This window comes from Pseudopodoces humilis, chromosome 6 (assembly GCF_049639895.1).
Source record: "Pseudopodoces humilis isolate 2021_Gansu_Grassland_sample_001 chromosome 6, ASM4963989v1, whole genome shotgun sequence".
NCBI classification, from domain to species: domain Eukaryota; kingdom Metazoa; phylum Chordata; class Aves; order Passeriformes; family Paridae; genus Pseudopodoces; species Pseudopodoces humilis.
This window is the reverse complement of record NC_142205.1, coordinates 60,287,595-60,300,128: the sequence shown is the minus strand read 5'-3', so window position 1 is coordinate 60,300,128 and position 12,534 is coordinate 60,287,595. Positions and strand designations below refer to the sequence as shown.

General features: G+C 37.5%; 1 protein-coding gene and 1 long non-coding RNA gene across 15 annotated transcripts in view; one reads left to right on the top strand and one right to left on the bottom strand.

Moving 5' to 3' along the window:
- INPP4B (inositol polyphosphate-4-phosphatase type II B) overlaps positions 1-12,534 on the bottom strand; it is a 322,017-nt gene that overhangs the window by 191,160 nt on the left and 118,323 nt on the right. The window lies entirely within an intron of this gene.
- LOC148184202 (uncharacterized) lies at positions 491-2,372 on the top strand. The gene is made up of 3 exons (XR_015772823.1): positions 491-568; positions 1,021-1,277; positions 1,871-2,372. It is a non-coding gene; the product is annotated as an uncharacterized LOC148184202 (long non-coding RNA).

Genomic DNA, 12,534 nt, shown 5'->3' with positions numbered 1-12,534 from the left:
CAAAAAGAGTGCATTTCCTTACTGAGTGTACTGTGACTCTAACAGCACAGAAATCTTTCTCAGACATGCTGTAGTAGACTTGTGACAGCAAAGCAGATCTCTTGCTGTTTGCTTTAGATTATCAATTATCCTCTTTCCTTCTGTTCAAAACTATTCTACTCATGGCACCACCTCCTAATGATATTTAGACTGATCTTCAGTTTTCTAGTGAGAGAAGTAAAGAAAGAAGGGGTATGGGGGGAAAGGGCTTGAAGCCTTACAAAAGCTTGCTATTACATGACTACACTCCAAAATATATTCATATCAAAATCAATTTTGATACTGCTATTCCAAGGCTGCAATTCATTTTCGTGTTGTTGTTATTTCAGAATACCACAAAAGGGTTTATATCTTCATAGAAACAGAGGTAAATACCATTTCTTCCTTCACCTTTTTCTAATATTGTCATATCAAGTATCTAATGAAGAAGTAATCTTGATGTAATTTCTCTCACAGATTTCTCACTATCCAAAAAACAGAGTGGTTACAAGTTAAAGTACCTGATGAAGAATTAGAAGATCTTCAAATTGTAAGCAGACTTCCATTTTTCTTTGAACTATGACCTTCTTTATACCATAAGCTCACAGAAAACAATTAGAACCTATAACAATTTCTTTCAGATTTTATAACTAAAACATATTCTGCTGGTTCCTAACACTTTCCATTTCTTTGGAAAGAAAATAAATGTAAAGAAATACATCAGCACCACAAGAAGATGAAAAGACACAAAAGTGCCAAGTCTCAAATCTTTCAGTCTGCCATACTTGTTTTTATTACAACAGCACCCATCACTTCCTTTGACATGAGCATTTATTCACTGCTATACCAGTTGTCAAGTGCAGCATTACATGGGTTTGATCCTCAGTGTGCAGTGTTACTTTACAACACTGTAGAGACAGGATTTTTCTCTAATCTGTAAAGAAAATTCTGCTGTTGCTTAGTCTGACTCCAAATCCATGTCACAATATGCATCTTTACAAGATACTTTCAGGCTTGGCGAGGAAAGAAGCTCCCCTCACAAAATAAAGGAAGACAACACAGTCCAGCAACTACAGCAGACAAGAAGGCTCAGGAAGAGCTCTAAACAACCTGAAATCTTTTAGAGTGCTCTGAGCAGTTGTAAGGGAGCTACTCTGGGTCCTGGGTGGAAGCCCAGCTACAGGAGCCCAGCCCTCAGGTGGAAGTAATCCACCTGCAGCCTGGACAAGCCACCCAAACCAGCTGATGTTAACATTGATGTAAGTACACCTAAGAAACGCTGCAGATTTAAAGGCTGTATTAAGAACTTTGTGTAAAATTCTCTGGAGTCAGCTCTGTAATTAACTGTAAGCTAATTGACGTGTGGCCACAGTGCTGATGATGCCCATGAGACTCTGCTGGTGAATAAAATATTAATTCCTTCTTTAAGTAAAGAAGTTAAGTTACATAGTAAAGGTAATCAAATGAAGATGCCAGGACAAGATGCAATAGGGAGCTATATTAACAACAGTAACTCACAAAAGAAAAGACAGAGTAAAGACTGTAGGTTTACTGTCTTACTGAACAGCTTTAGGATTCATCTGTGTGAGAAGGGCTGTGTTCCCTCCTTTTATTGTGCCAAGGAAGGGGACAAGAAAATGATGTGCTTTCAACTTCATAAAGATCAAAAAAAAACCAACAAAATAAGCAATTTTAAAACCTCACTACAACCACCTTCTCAATATATCCTAAGGGAAGGTCATAGGAATGTTTGAGCCCTGTAGTACTCTCCACAAGTGGTGTTCAAAAAAAGTAAAATGTGGCAGTGTATGATTGACCTATATGTTTGTAATTTTTTTTTTTTCCTTTTTAGCTCTCCACTCTGCTGGGTTCCCAAAATGTCAGGCTGATTCACAATTGGTTCTCATTGCATAAGCGCCTGATGTTGAAAATGACCAGTGAGACAGCCTAAAAAGATAGTCCTCTACAGAAAACACAATGCAAAGCACTGACTAATCCCTTCAATATGCCAGAGGTGACCTTTTAGCAAAACAAAACCCACACATCTCAAAGGAAAGCAGACTAAAGTACACTTCAAAGACAAGGCAAAGAAGAGCAAGACACATTTTTAATCAAAGGAGAAAATAGATTTCTGCAATCCAGAACAATCACTTTTAGCCCAGTAATGATTAAATTTCCTGGTAGGGAAATACTTGATAAATGTTACATAATCTGCATTCAAGCTGTAGTTAAAAGGAGAAGATGTTCTAACATAAGTAAGCCTTGTTAGAAAAGGTGGCAATTCTGGATTAATACCTAAATTAAAAGTCCAGTTAAGAGACAATGATTAACTCTTCAGAGGACTTTGAAGCAGTCATCCTGACCAGTAATTTATGATTGTTTTAATAGCATGGGACTACAGGAAAGCAGAGATAGCAAGTAGAGCTCCTTCATAAGGAATTTAAGAAAACATATATTTGTATTTTTTTCATATAAATGACAGAGTCCAGAAATAATAAAACCTCACAGGTCAAGGATCACGTCAGAGGATGAGCTTCAAAGAATCCATCTCCCATGACCATCTTCTATTTGTTTACTTGCATATTCTGAAGGAATAACCTTTACTCCTAAACTTCTCCAAAAAATGTACCTCAGCCATGAGAACTCTGGTGGGACAGACAACCAACCTTCTAAAAATAACAGGGTGAAAAACACCATAGTGACTGTAGCTGTTGTGATTGCCTAGATGTTATTTTAAAGTAACATTTTTAAAGCAGCACATACATTTGTATTTGTAGTTTCTTCAATTGCAACACCAAGCTTATTTCCCCTCCAAGATACTGGCTCATAATTACTCTAAATTTTCAACTGCGCAGTTTGTATTTTGAAGACTATTTAAAAGGGGAGACGTTAATGGTTTCTACACAGGAAAAACAAAACAGAAAATTTGATCCTTATACTACAAATACAGTCATTTCTAGCAGAAGTTTGTTGAAGGGTGAATTATGGTTATTTACATGCAACAATAATACATCTGAAACTGCCTGATTTTGATATGCTGACACATGTAAAGTCATAGCTGACTTCTTCACAGAAATATAATTTTAAATTATTTCCACTCATTCGTACAAAGAAATATTAGTTTAGGATAAAAAGGAAACAAAAAAAAACCCAAAAAAACAAAAAAACAACCACAACCAACCAACCAACCAAAAAAAAACCCCAAAAAACCCCAACAACAAGCTTTTATTTGTCTCTGTAGAGACACCCCCTGGCAGATTTGAGATGGTACCCTGATTTACCAGGGTATCGCAGCTCTTCATCTCAAAGTTGAAAACAGTGCTAGCCCACTTTAGTTTTAAAGCAGCTAATTTACAATCCTACAGATGACAATCCTCAGCTTCTCAGGTGTGAACAATTCTCATCTTCAAGGAATGCTAACAGCAAATTCTTCTTAACCCATCATAATGAAATTCTGCACTCCTTCAGTCTGTCAGAATTTTTTAATAAAATCAACAGAATTCCAGATTAAAGCTTTAGCTTGTTTTGAACATTGGAACAAGATTGATGTAAATTTTAAAAATGCTTCTTTATTACATATCAGCTTCATATTCCACATAAAAGGCAAAAACCACTCTAAAACTATGGTTGATAATAATAATTAAAGTGTCCCTAACTGGACTAGAAAATTTATTGGCCACAGGGCATAAGGGTAAAACAATGAAGAAAAGCATTCTTAAGCATTTGTTTGTTTTCAGTAAAGCACCTCAGGTCAGTCTGCTAGTCAAGCTGTATCTAGTGTTGTATGGGATTTTATGCTATTGCATATAGAATTCCAGTTTTCTCAGGGCCTGCTGGAGAGCCCGATTTTTGAGTCAAATCTCACTGCAGGACATGCATTTCAGAATTTCCAAAAATAAGTACATCTATAACTAATGTGTTCAAAAGGGGAGGATGACTTTAGTCTTCTATTAATTCGATGTTTTTCTATTTATGTAACTTCTGTTTCCATGTATAAGGACTAAAAACAAGTCCATTGGGAAATGTTTTATAACATGAAAGTATTACTGCAATTATTTATATTGGCATATTCAGAGATGTATTTAACAACTGCTGCTTGAAACACAAATAATTCAGCTAACACAGCAAAGTACCATTAGAGTCACGAAAGTCAAGAGCTATCATGCTTTGAGTTATTAAAGATGTTTTCAGTTAATATAATTTTGGCCTAACAACAGAGAGTTGCTCCATTTCTATTTAGTCATTACCATTCTGCACAAGAAGCACCAACTCTATGACTACTACAACCTGTAAATCATTTGCTTGCTTTTTGTCTTCCAAATAATCTCTACCCTTTTGGAATTATGAGGTGACTTTACCTTCACAGAGAAAGATACACAAGGAAAGATATGGAAGGAATTCTCCAGGCAATTTTTCATTAAGTGTTTTACATCCTGGGCTGAAGGTTAGAAAAGACCAACTGCAAAAAGTGACAGTAAAAAAGTTGAAAGCAAACTCTCAACAAGCCAGAGATATCCAGGAGTGTGTTTTAAACAGAATACTCTGAGCCTACGCACAGCTGCTACCAGGCTTTGGACGTATTTGAAGTCCCCAAGTATTTAAGCTTGGAACTGTAGGAGGTCCCTACACACCTGCAGGTTGGCTCCAGGGTAAATCCCGACTGTCTCAGCCCTGACGACACAGAGCAGCTCCAAGCCCACCCCTCTGGCCCTGTCAGGATCTGAAAACCACACACCTCTCCTGACAGACTCGGGCTGGCACAGCTGCTCATCCACATTCTGCAAAAACATCACTGCTGATTTCCTTCACAACACACCCAGAGGGCCAGCTGAAGGAGAATGGGGCCAGTGCCTTTCTAGATTCACTGGATCACTGGACCCGAAAGGGGTCACAGACGGACCAGATCCACAGGTTTAGCATTCTGCCCACCTCTAACATGACAGCTGCAAAACACAAAAAGCTGAAAACAATTACACAAAGAGGAGAAAGACTTGAAAATCTGCTTGTATCTACTCAAAGCTGTCTCGCCTTGATTGCAAAATAAGGAAGATTTTCCTGGCTGCAGGCATAGAGGGTACAAAATATAATTATAATTTGGTCTTTCACATATATTTTTTTACATTCCAGTACCACTGAACTCAGGTACCTGTCCATCATCACTCCAGAACTGAGGTCCACCCTACTGGAAAAAGAGCATTAATCACTTAACAGTCATCCTCAGCTTATTTTGTCTTTGACACAAATTCTTTTCTTCACAGAGAAAGGAATAAGAGTTTCAACTCAAGTTAAAAGTCCATTTCAATTTTATTCGTGGCCAATGCCACTGCTGCAAATACATGTTTTACTTCAAGATTTTATTTTGCAAACATTTCCACAAATAACTCCTCACATACAGAAAAAAATAAACATAATTTTGCACATATACAAAAATTCATAAAAATGAGCACCAGTAACATATTATCCAGGCCAACAGCAAAACTAATTTAACAATAGCTGACTCTATCCAGTCCTGACCATCTTTGCCTAAAAAAGAAAGGCAATTCAAGTTGCTCTTAAATCTTTTATGGTGTCTTCAGTGTTCCCCACATTACAATTTAATTATGATGCAAGGGTGGAAGTTCCCTAGAACTGCTCGAGTCCACATAGATAGCAATAATCTTAAATAGTCTAATTTCAACATGACTATAAGTGAATATTTAGAGATCCTGAAAATTTTTTAATCACAAGCAAGGTATCAACAACAGTAAGGATCAACAGATACTTTACTGTCCATATACAGTACAGAATGTTGAAGGAGTCCATGTCAAACAAATCACCACCAGCTCTGAGAAGCCTCCAAACTCTTTCTGGAAAATTACATGACAAATTGCTGGCACAGAGATATTCAAATCAGCCTTCAGCTTAACAAGTCCAGCCCTTCTGCCCAAGCAGGGTCAGCCACAGCAGGCTGCATCCTGCTCACAATATCCAAGGACAGAGACTTCACAACCTCCCGAGGTCATCTGTGCCAGTGCTTGACCACCCTCACAGTAAAAATAAATCTCTATCATTCCTGTCCAGTAATTCCAAAATATAATTTATTTCTTGTCCATGCCTAGAAAAAATCCCAGGACTACAAGGGCCATTAAGCAGCAGCAGAGAAAACTAAGATGTCAGGCACTGAAGCACACAACCAGGGATACTAAAAATGACTCTTCAGCAAACTTAGTGGTACACACCATTTATTTTTTTAAGGCAATATAAAGTTTAAAATTTTAATGCTACCAGACTTTGCAGTTTGATGAAAAACACATGGTTTCTAGAAAAAATAGTGTAGTTTCAAAAGATTTGTGAAGAAATCTGTGGAGAAGACCAACATCTATTGCTGACAACATTGTGCAGACACTGTATACCTTTTAAGCTTCCCTGACAACAGCATAGTTAAGGAGTTAAGAAAAAAATATCTATTGTGTTCAATCCCAGCTTCCTGGGAGGCAGGGAAAGATTGGAAGAAGGCAGCAGGGTCAGGATCACCATCCAAATCTCAGTTGTAGGTAAGGAAGTCTTATAGAGCTTTCTATAACAACAAAGGAACAGCTCATCCTTATTTGGCTTGTTGCCCTCTGTGTACAAATATCTGCGAAAGAAAACATTCTCAATAAGGATCTAAATAGTCCTCTCCATTCAGACAAGTTTCATGGACCCACAGAGAAGTCAGTCATAGATTTATTTTGTACCAGGTAAGCACAAAGCCATCTAGTCACTTAGGGGCTGTCCCTGTATCCACAGGGTGTGTGGTGATACAATGGGACAGTGTGCTCAGGGCCACTCTCACTGCAAAGATGCTGCCCAGAAAATCTCCTTCCATGGCAGGAAAGCAGAAAACTGCCAGGTAGAAGACCATGGTTCTTCCCTTCTCAGCTCAGCCACTGAACTGCCACATCTTCTCCCACTTGCTCTCTTTCTGCTACTCCAACATCCCAAAGCCTGAAGGGGTAAAGGAAGTGCACACATTTGTGTAAGTGCAAACAAACCCCCTCCAAGTCAAATCTTAGTCAGATCTACCACACCTATATGGGAGCAGTCCTAGGGAATCTGAAGAGCTTCATTTCACACAATCAGGTTCAAATATTGAACTGGAAAGAACACACAGACCAGCAAGACAAATAGGGAAAAGTATGCACAGCAGGAGGTGTATTTTTGGGAGAAAGCAGGAAGAAAAAAATAATGAGGAAAAAAAGAGCAGCAGCGTGTGCCAAAAATAACTTTCCTCTAACACAGTGATCTTTAATCCTACTTTCCTATGAACTGGCTTAAAAATAACCTGGAAACAGACGTTTTCCATTTCGTTAAAATAATTGAAAAAATTAATGTCACATTCAGCAGAACAACCAATAATTCAAAAGCCAAGCACTACGCTTGTGAAAATACCAAAGGACAAATTAAGTAATCCAATGAGTTATTTGTTGGTGGTTTATTAACACCCAAGTGAGAAAAACTTTATATGAAAGCTCCATTTTGAGAGAATTGCATTAAATCTCTACCTATGTCTATAAATTCTTAGGTCATTCTGGAGCCCTTTTCCTACATTCTGGAGCCTTACAAATTATCTTTATATTACTGATAGCTATGAGTGTTTTACCTCAGAAACTAGAAATAGTTCAGGCAAAGCAGCATGGAATGAGGTAGATGAACGTGTGTGAAGATTGAGCTCTTGTAATTAATCTGTTTCTAGCACCCTGCCTCACTGGGATACTGAGCTGGCACCCCTCTTCACAGAAAGCATAACAGTTTTCAGCATAGACACAATCTTGTCTCCAAAATTTTGGATAAAAGGAATTTTGCAATCATGAGACAACAATTGCAAAGTCCATGAGAAAAACATTCCATAGACACAAAAGCAGCATTTTCAGAAAAAAAATCAATTTTTAAGAAGCTTACCGATTTTATTTATTTAAGTTTTGAAAAAGAAAGGTCCTTACTAGTCTTATCCTCCTTTTTTAACCCTGGACTTATAAATGCAGCAGTTTTCTAACTGACAAGATTTCAGAATTTATACATTCCTGACAGAATTTAATCCATTATCAGCTGCATCATTTGAGAGCTAAGATGATAAACCCCTGTCTCACAAAATGGCTAAATTCCAAAAAACCCTTTCAACTGTTAAATAGCTTTTCAAATTCAGGTATCTACAAACTCCTCTCTAAACAGATTAGCCATTGCTATTCAAAATGTATCTCTAGATAAGTGTTTATATCAAAACATGTGAAAGTTGCTGTGAGAATCTTTATGCTATTAGATTTAAAAATTCTCCTTAGTCACAGCCCTGATTTATACATACCTATATTTACAAGGTTGTAAACCACATTCTACTGGTAGTTCAAATACAATTTTTTTCTTAAAAGGAAAAGCAAAAGCTTCTGGAAACAGGAAATCCTTCAATTTCATGGAGCAGAATGGAAGAAAACTGCCCAAAACTCAGTTTACACTGGGTTTAATATTGATACTCAAAACATCCTCATGCTTACTACTTGCATCAGCACATCAGCAGATTTCTGTAAATCTATCACACTGGAATACACTCAGACAGTAATGATTTGCTTGCTCATGCTGGTTCATCCTCTGCTCTGACCCACTTCAGAGCAAATAAACATCCCTGCATTTAACGAGCCCACTGCGGGGACTAACTTTTACATAGCACCCTGTAATGTAGAATTTTAATCTCTAACACCTACACAGAAATTGATTTACACAAGTCAAAGTTGGTTAATGAAAATCATTAAGTATCAATGGATGCTGACAAGTTGGAAATATTTCTGTGACTATGGGGTACCCCCGCCCAGGGAGGCAAAGATTTCGTTTCAGATAAGCAGTGTTAAAGTGAGAGGCGTGGTTTTAAAGCACAGGAAAAATAAATTCCACCCTCTGCCTCTGGGGATGTGCCCTGTGAGCCCAGGAAGAGTTGCCCCAACCCCGGACCCTCATGGGGTGGCAGCCCAGGGTGTTCTGATTGGTTCTGTGCCCCTGGAGCTTCTCCCTTCCTATGTCCCTATTAAGACCCCAACCTTAAACTCCACTGTGGGTCAGTCTCATAAAACCCCTACCCTGCCTCTATTCTGGGCTCTCTGTCTCTGGATTTAAGCTGAGTTTGTTTCTGTGTTGAATAAATGGTTTCCTGAGATCAGCTAAGCAGAAACACGTCTCGTTGAGTCCCATGTCGGTCACCAGAATCTATAACCTCCCTGGACTTCATCCTGCAGCTACAGCAGAATGCAACATGTGACTACTTCTACTAGGAATTGCTTACTGACACAGAAACCAAGTAGGTAACACAAAAATGAGTAATGCTACTCTAGATATAATGGGTTTACAGCAACAAAGCAAATTTTCCTATTTATGGACTACATAGAATAGATATCTATATAACTCTCTATATAGATAATTCCATGAAGAACTCTATTTAACTGTAAAGTACATAGTATTATAAACAGAATTTTCAGTTTCTCTTAATATGCAAGATGCAGAGAGAATGCTAACTGTACCATAGATATTACCAACAGATTCCCATCTTTCATTATTGGAATTTTTGAGTCCTTGCATATTAAGCCCTACAATTAATACAGATTAATATTTAAGGACCATGACAGCATCCTGCTTCTCTAGCTGCAATACAAATGAAGATGATCCCTGCCCTAAGGGAATTGAAGGATAAATTTCTAGAATTACAGTGCCTACAGGTACAGATTTAAAAATCCAGCCTAATTCTCTAGGACTCAAACCCACTTAACCTGAAAAAATACCAAACAAGTATATGAGTTTTTGAAAAGGATTCTGGGTTTGAACTTTTTGGGGTATGTGTCCATGCCACACAGACATCCCACCCCACACACACCTCATTTCCTCGATTTTTTTTTTCCCAACATTACCAAGTCTTGATGGTAGTATCTAGACAGTTTTGGGCTTTTTTTTTTCCTGACAGAGTATGCAACATGCGAAATTCAGGAGTCATGCTTTAGAGAGGTGCAGAGTGACGATGGAGCAGTGCTTCCGAAAGCCACCTATTTAAAAACCCCAAACAGTAAGGTTCAGCGTGGCAAGGGCTATCACAGAATCCAAAAAGCCTCCTTTAAAGTGAGCAAAGTACTGTGGGAGGAGAGGTGGATAAAAAATTATGTGGGCTACTGGCAAATCTGCTCTCAAATCACTTTTCAGCAGTGTTCACACAATGTCTGCATACAGCAAAGAAAGCTTACTGTGAGTGCCAGAGAATGCAGGAGCAAGAAGAGCAAGAAGAGCTGACTCTCCTCAGGGGTCACTAACTCAACATCACTCAACAATTTGTTGGATATGCATTATCCATCATCAAATACTGATTGCAAAAAGAAGTGACAGCATGATGTGAAAAATGATAGGCATTCACTACCTTAGAACTTTTTTGGAAAACTGTTTCACTTGTTGCTTTATCTGCACTGAAACGAACTGCAAGTTAACTCAAGTTCTCCTGATGAAGTGGGGAAAGAAGAAATTCCTGCAATAGTTACTGTAAAAACATTACAAGTGCTAAGTCAAAACATGCCAACACAGTCTCAGAGTGGGCTTGAATTGCTCTCTCTTTGGGAGGATTCCTTTCAGTCAAAAAAGGACTCATCCTAGCAACACTGAGTTACTAAGAATAAACTGAATTTAAAGCATCTTATGCTACAGTGCAAGTCTTAAAGCAGACAGAAGTCAAATAAGAAGGTCCCAGAGGAAAACAAGAGCATTCTTTCCACTCACGTGGTAGCTTTTCTACATCCTGAATCTTTTCTGTTCAGTTTAAATTTAAATTAAATGAATTTACATTAATTAATTTAAATTAAATCAAAGTAAATATTTTATTTACTATTTTTTGCTGGGATGTAACTGTATCTAATATGCATCTGTAAAACTAAGGTAAAAAAACCTGATTAACTGGTTTGGTGGAAGACGGAATTTGTGTGGGACCAGAACAAACTCAAGTAAAATTCAGCAAATTGTTACAACAACAAAGAAAAAAATGAACAAATAACATAAAATTTAAAACTCACAAACCCAGCCTTCGTTTTTATATTTTTTCTGCTATTTCTAACATGGCCATTACAACTTGTTTTGAGGCTAAATACCTCTCAGCAATAAGTGACAGTATCAGTTTGATTCACAGAGAAATTATCACTTTTAAGATTTACTCAAAAGTGTGGTGATTACTTTTTTTGTAATTTTATTTGGCTATACATGAAAAAGCACTATTTATTCACCAACTCATAACTTGATGAAGCAGAAGGATAACCGAGTGGGGAAATTCTACTAGGATCAAGACTGGCTTCAAGTCTGTGGTAAGGATAGAGCAAGCCTTTCTGCTTATCATTATTCCAGGAACAGCTGCTGCTGAAAAAGCTCCAGATTATGTTTCAGAATTGGAAAAATCATTTAGTCGTGCTCTTTGAGCAGGACTGATGTACCATTTATGTTTAGTATGCAGAGTTAAATCTGCTTCAAGACCTTTTCCGAAGGGAAGGCATCACTATATCACTTGGGAAAAATAAGATTGTAGAGAATAAAATCTTCTGCATTTACAGGTAGACTGCTTTTGTATCAACCCACTACTTGGTAAAAGGAATAAATAGATAATCTAGAATTTTTTAATTTTAATTCTTTCAAGTACTTTCTTAAGTTTTCTGTGAATTGTGCACTATTTAATGAGATTTTGTAAAAACATAATCACAAGATTTACGTTACTCTACACTTTGAAAAGTACCTAGAAGTTACTCAACAATACAACAGTCCATCAAAATTCACTGCCCTAATATATTTGCAAAAAAAAAGAGCACTTTTGGAAATCTCAGACAGGTGCTGTCATTAAAGTTACCACCTGAATATGCTACAATATGTGCAGAGACATTCCTTTCTATACAGCTATTTTGGTTACCATTACCATACAGCCATCATATCCCTTGCCCTCTCTTCACAACTCTAAGCAATTAGACAAATGCAAAAACACTAAAATTGTGTTGGTTATTGAGAGAGTAACTAACAAACTTATTTCCTTTTTTTCTCTAATTTATTTCTCCCTATTAACATCATGTTCATTACCGAGTTCATGTCTGAACACTTAGACCAATTGTGCATTCTACCCTGCTCCCTCATTTTCCTGATTGTTGCAGTTTTCTTGTGCTGCTTTGCCAGTTCACTATCAAATACCCTTAGAAGTACAAGCTCTTGAAAACTTCACGATAGTGTTCATCAATATGCACAATATAATTTATCTCCCATAACTATTGCCACATACTTCAGCTGGGCTCACATACTTCACATTGATTTATCACAGCTACTTTGAAGTCAGGAACCCACAACATATTTAGTTAGATGTGGGACTTGAGGGCTATGATATTTTAGAGAAGCAACCAAGAAGAGTAGCTTCAAAATAAACATCTATATAAGATCTAACCCTGCACACTTCAAAGTCATGGGAAAGATTTTTATCAGTTTCACTGGTTTGTTATCCAAGACCAGTATCTGGTT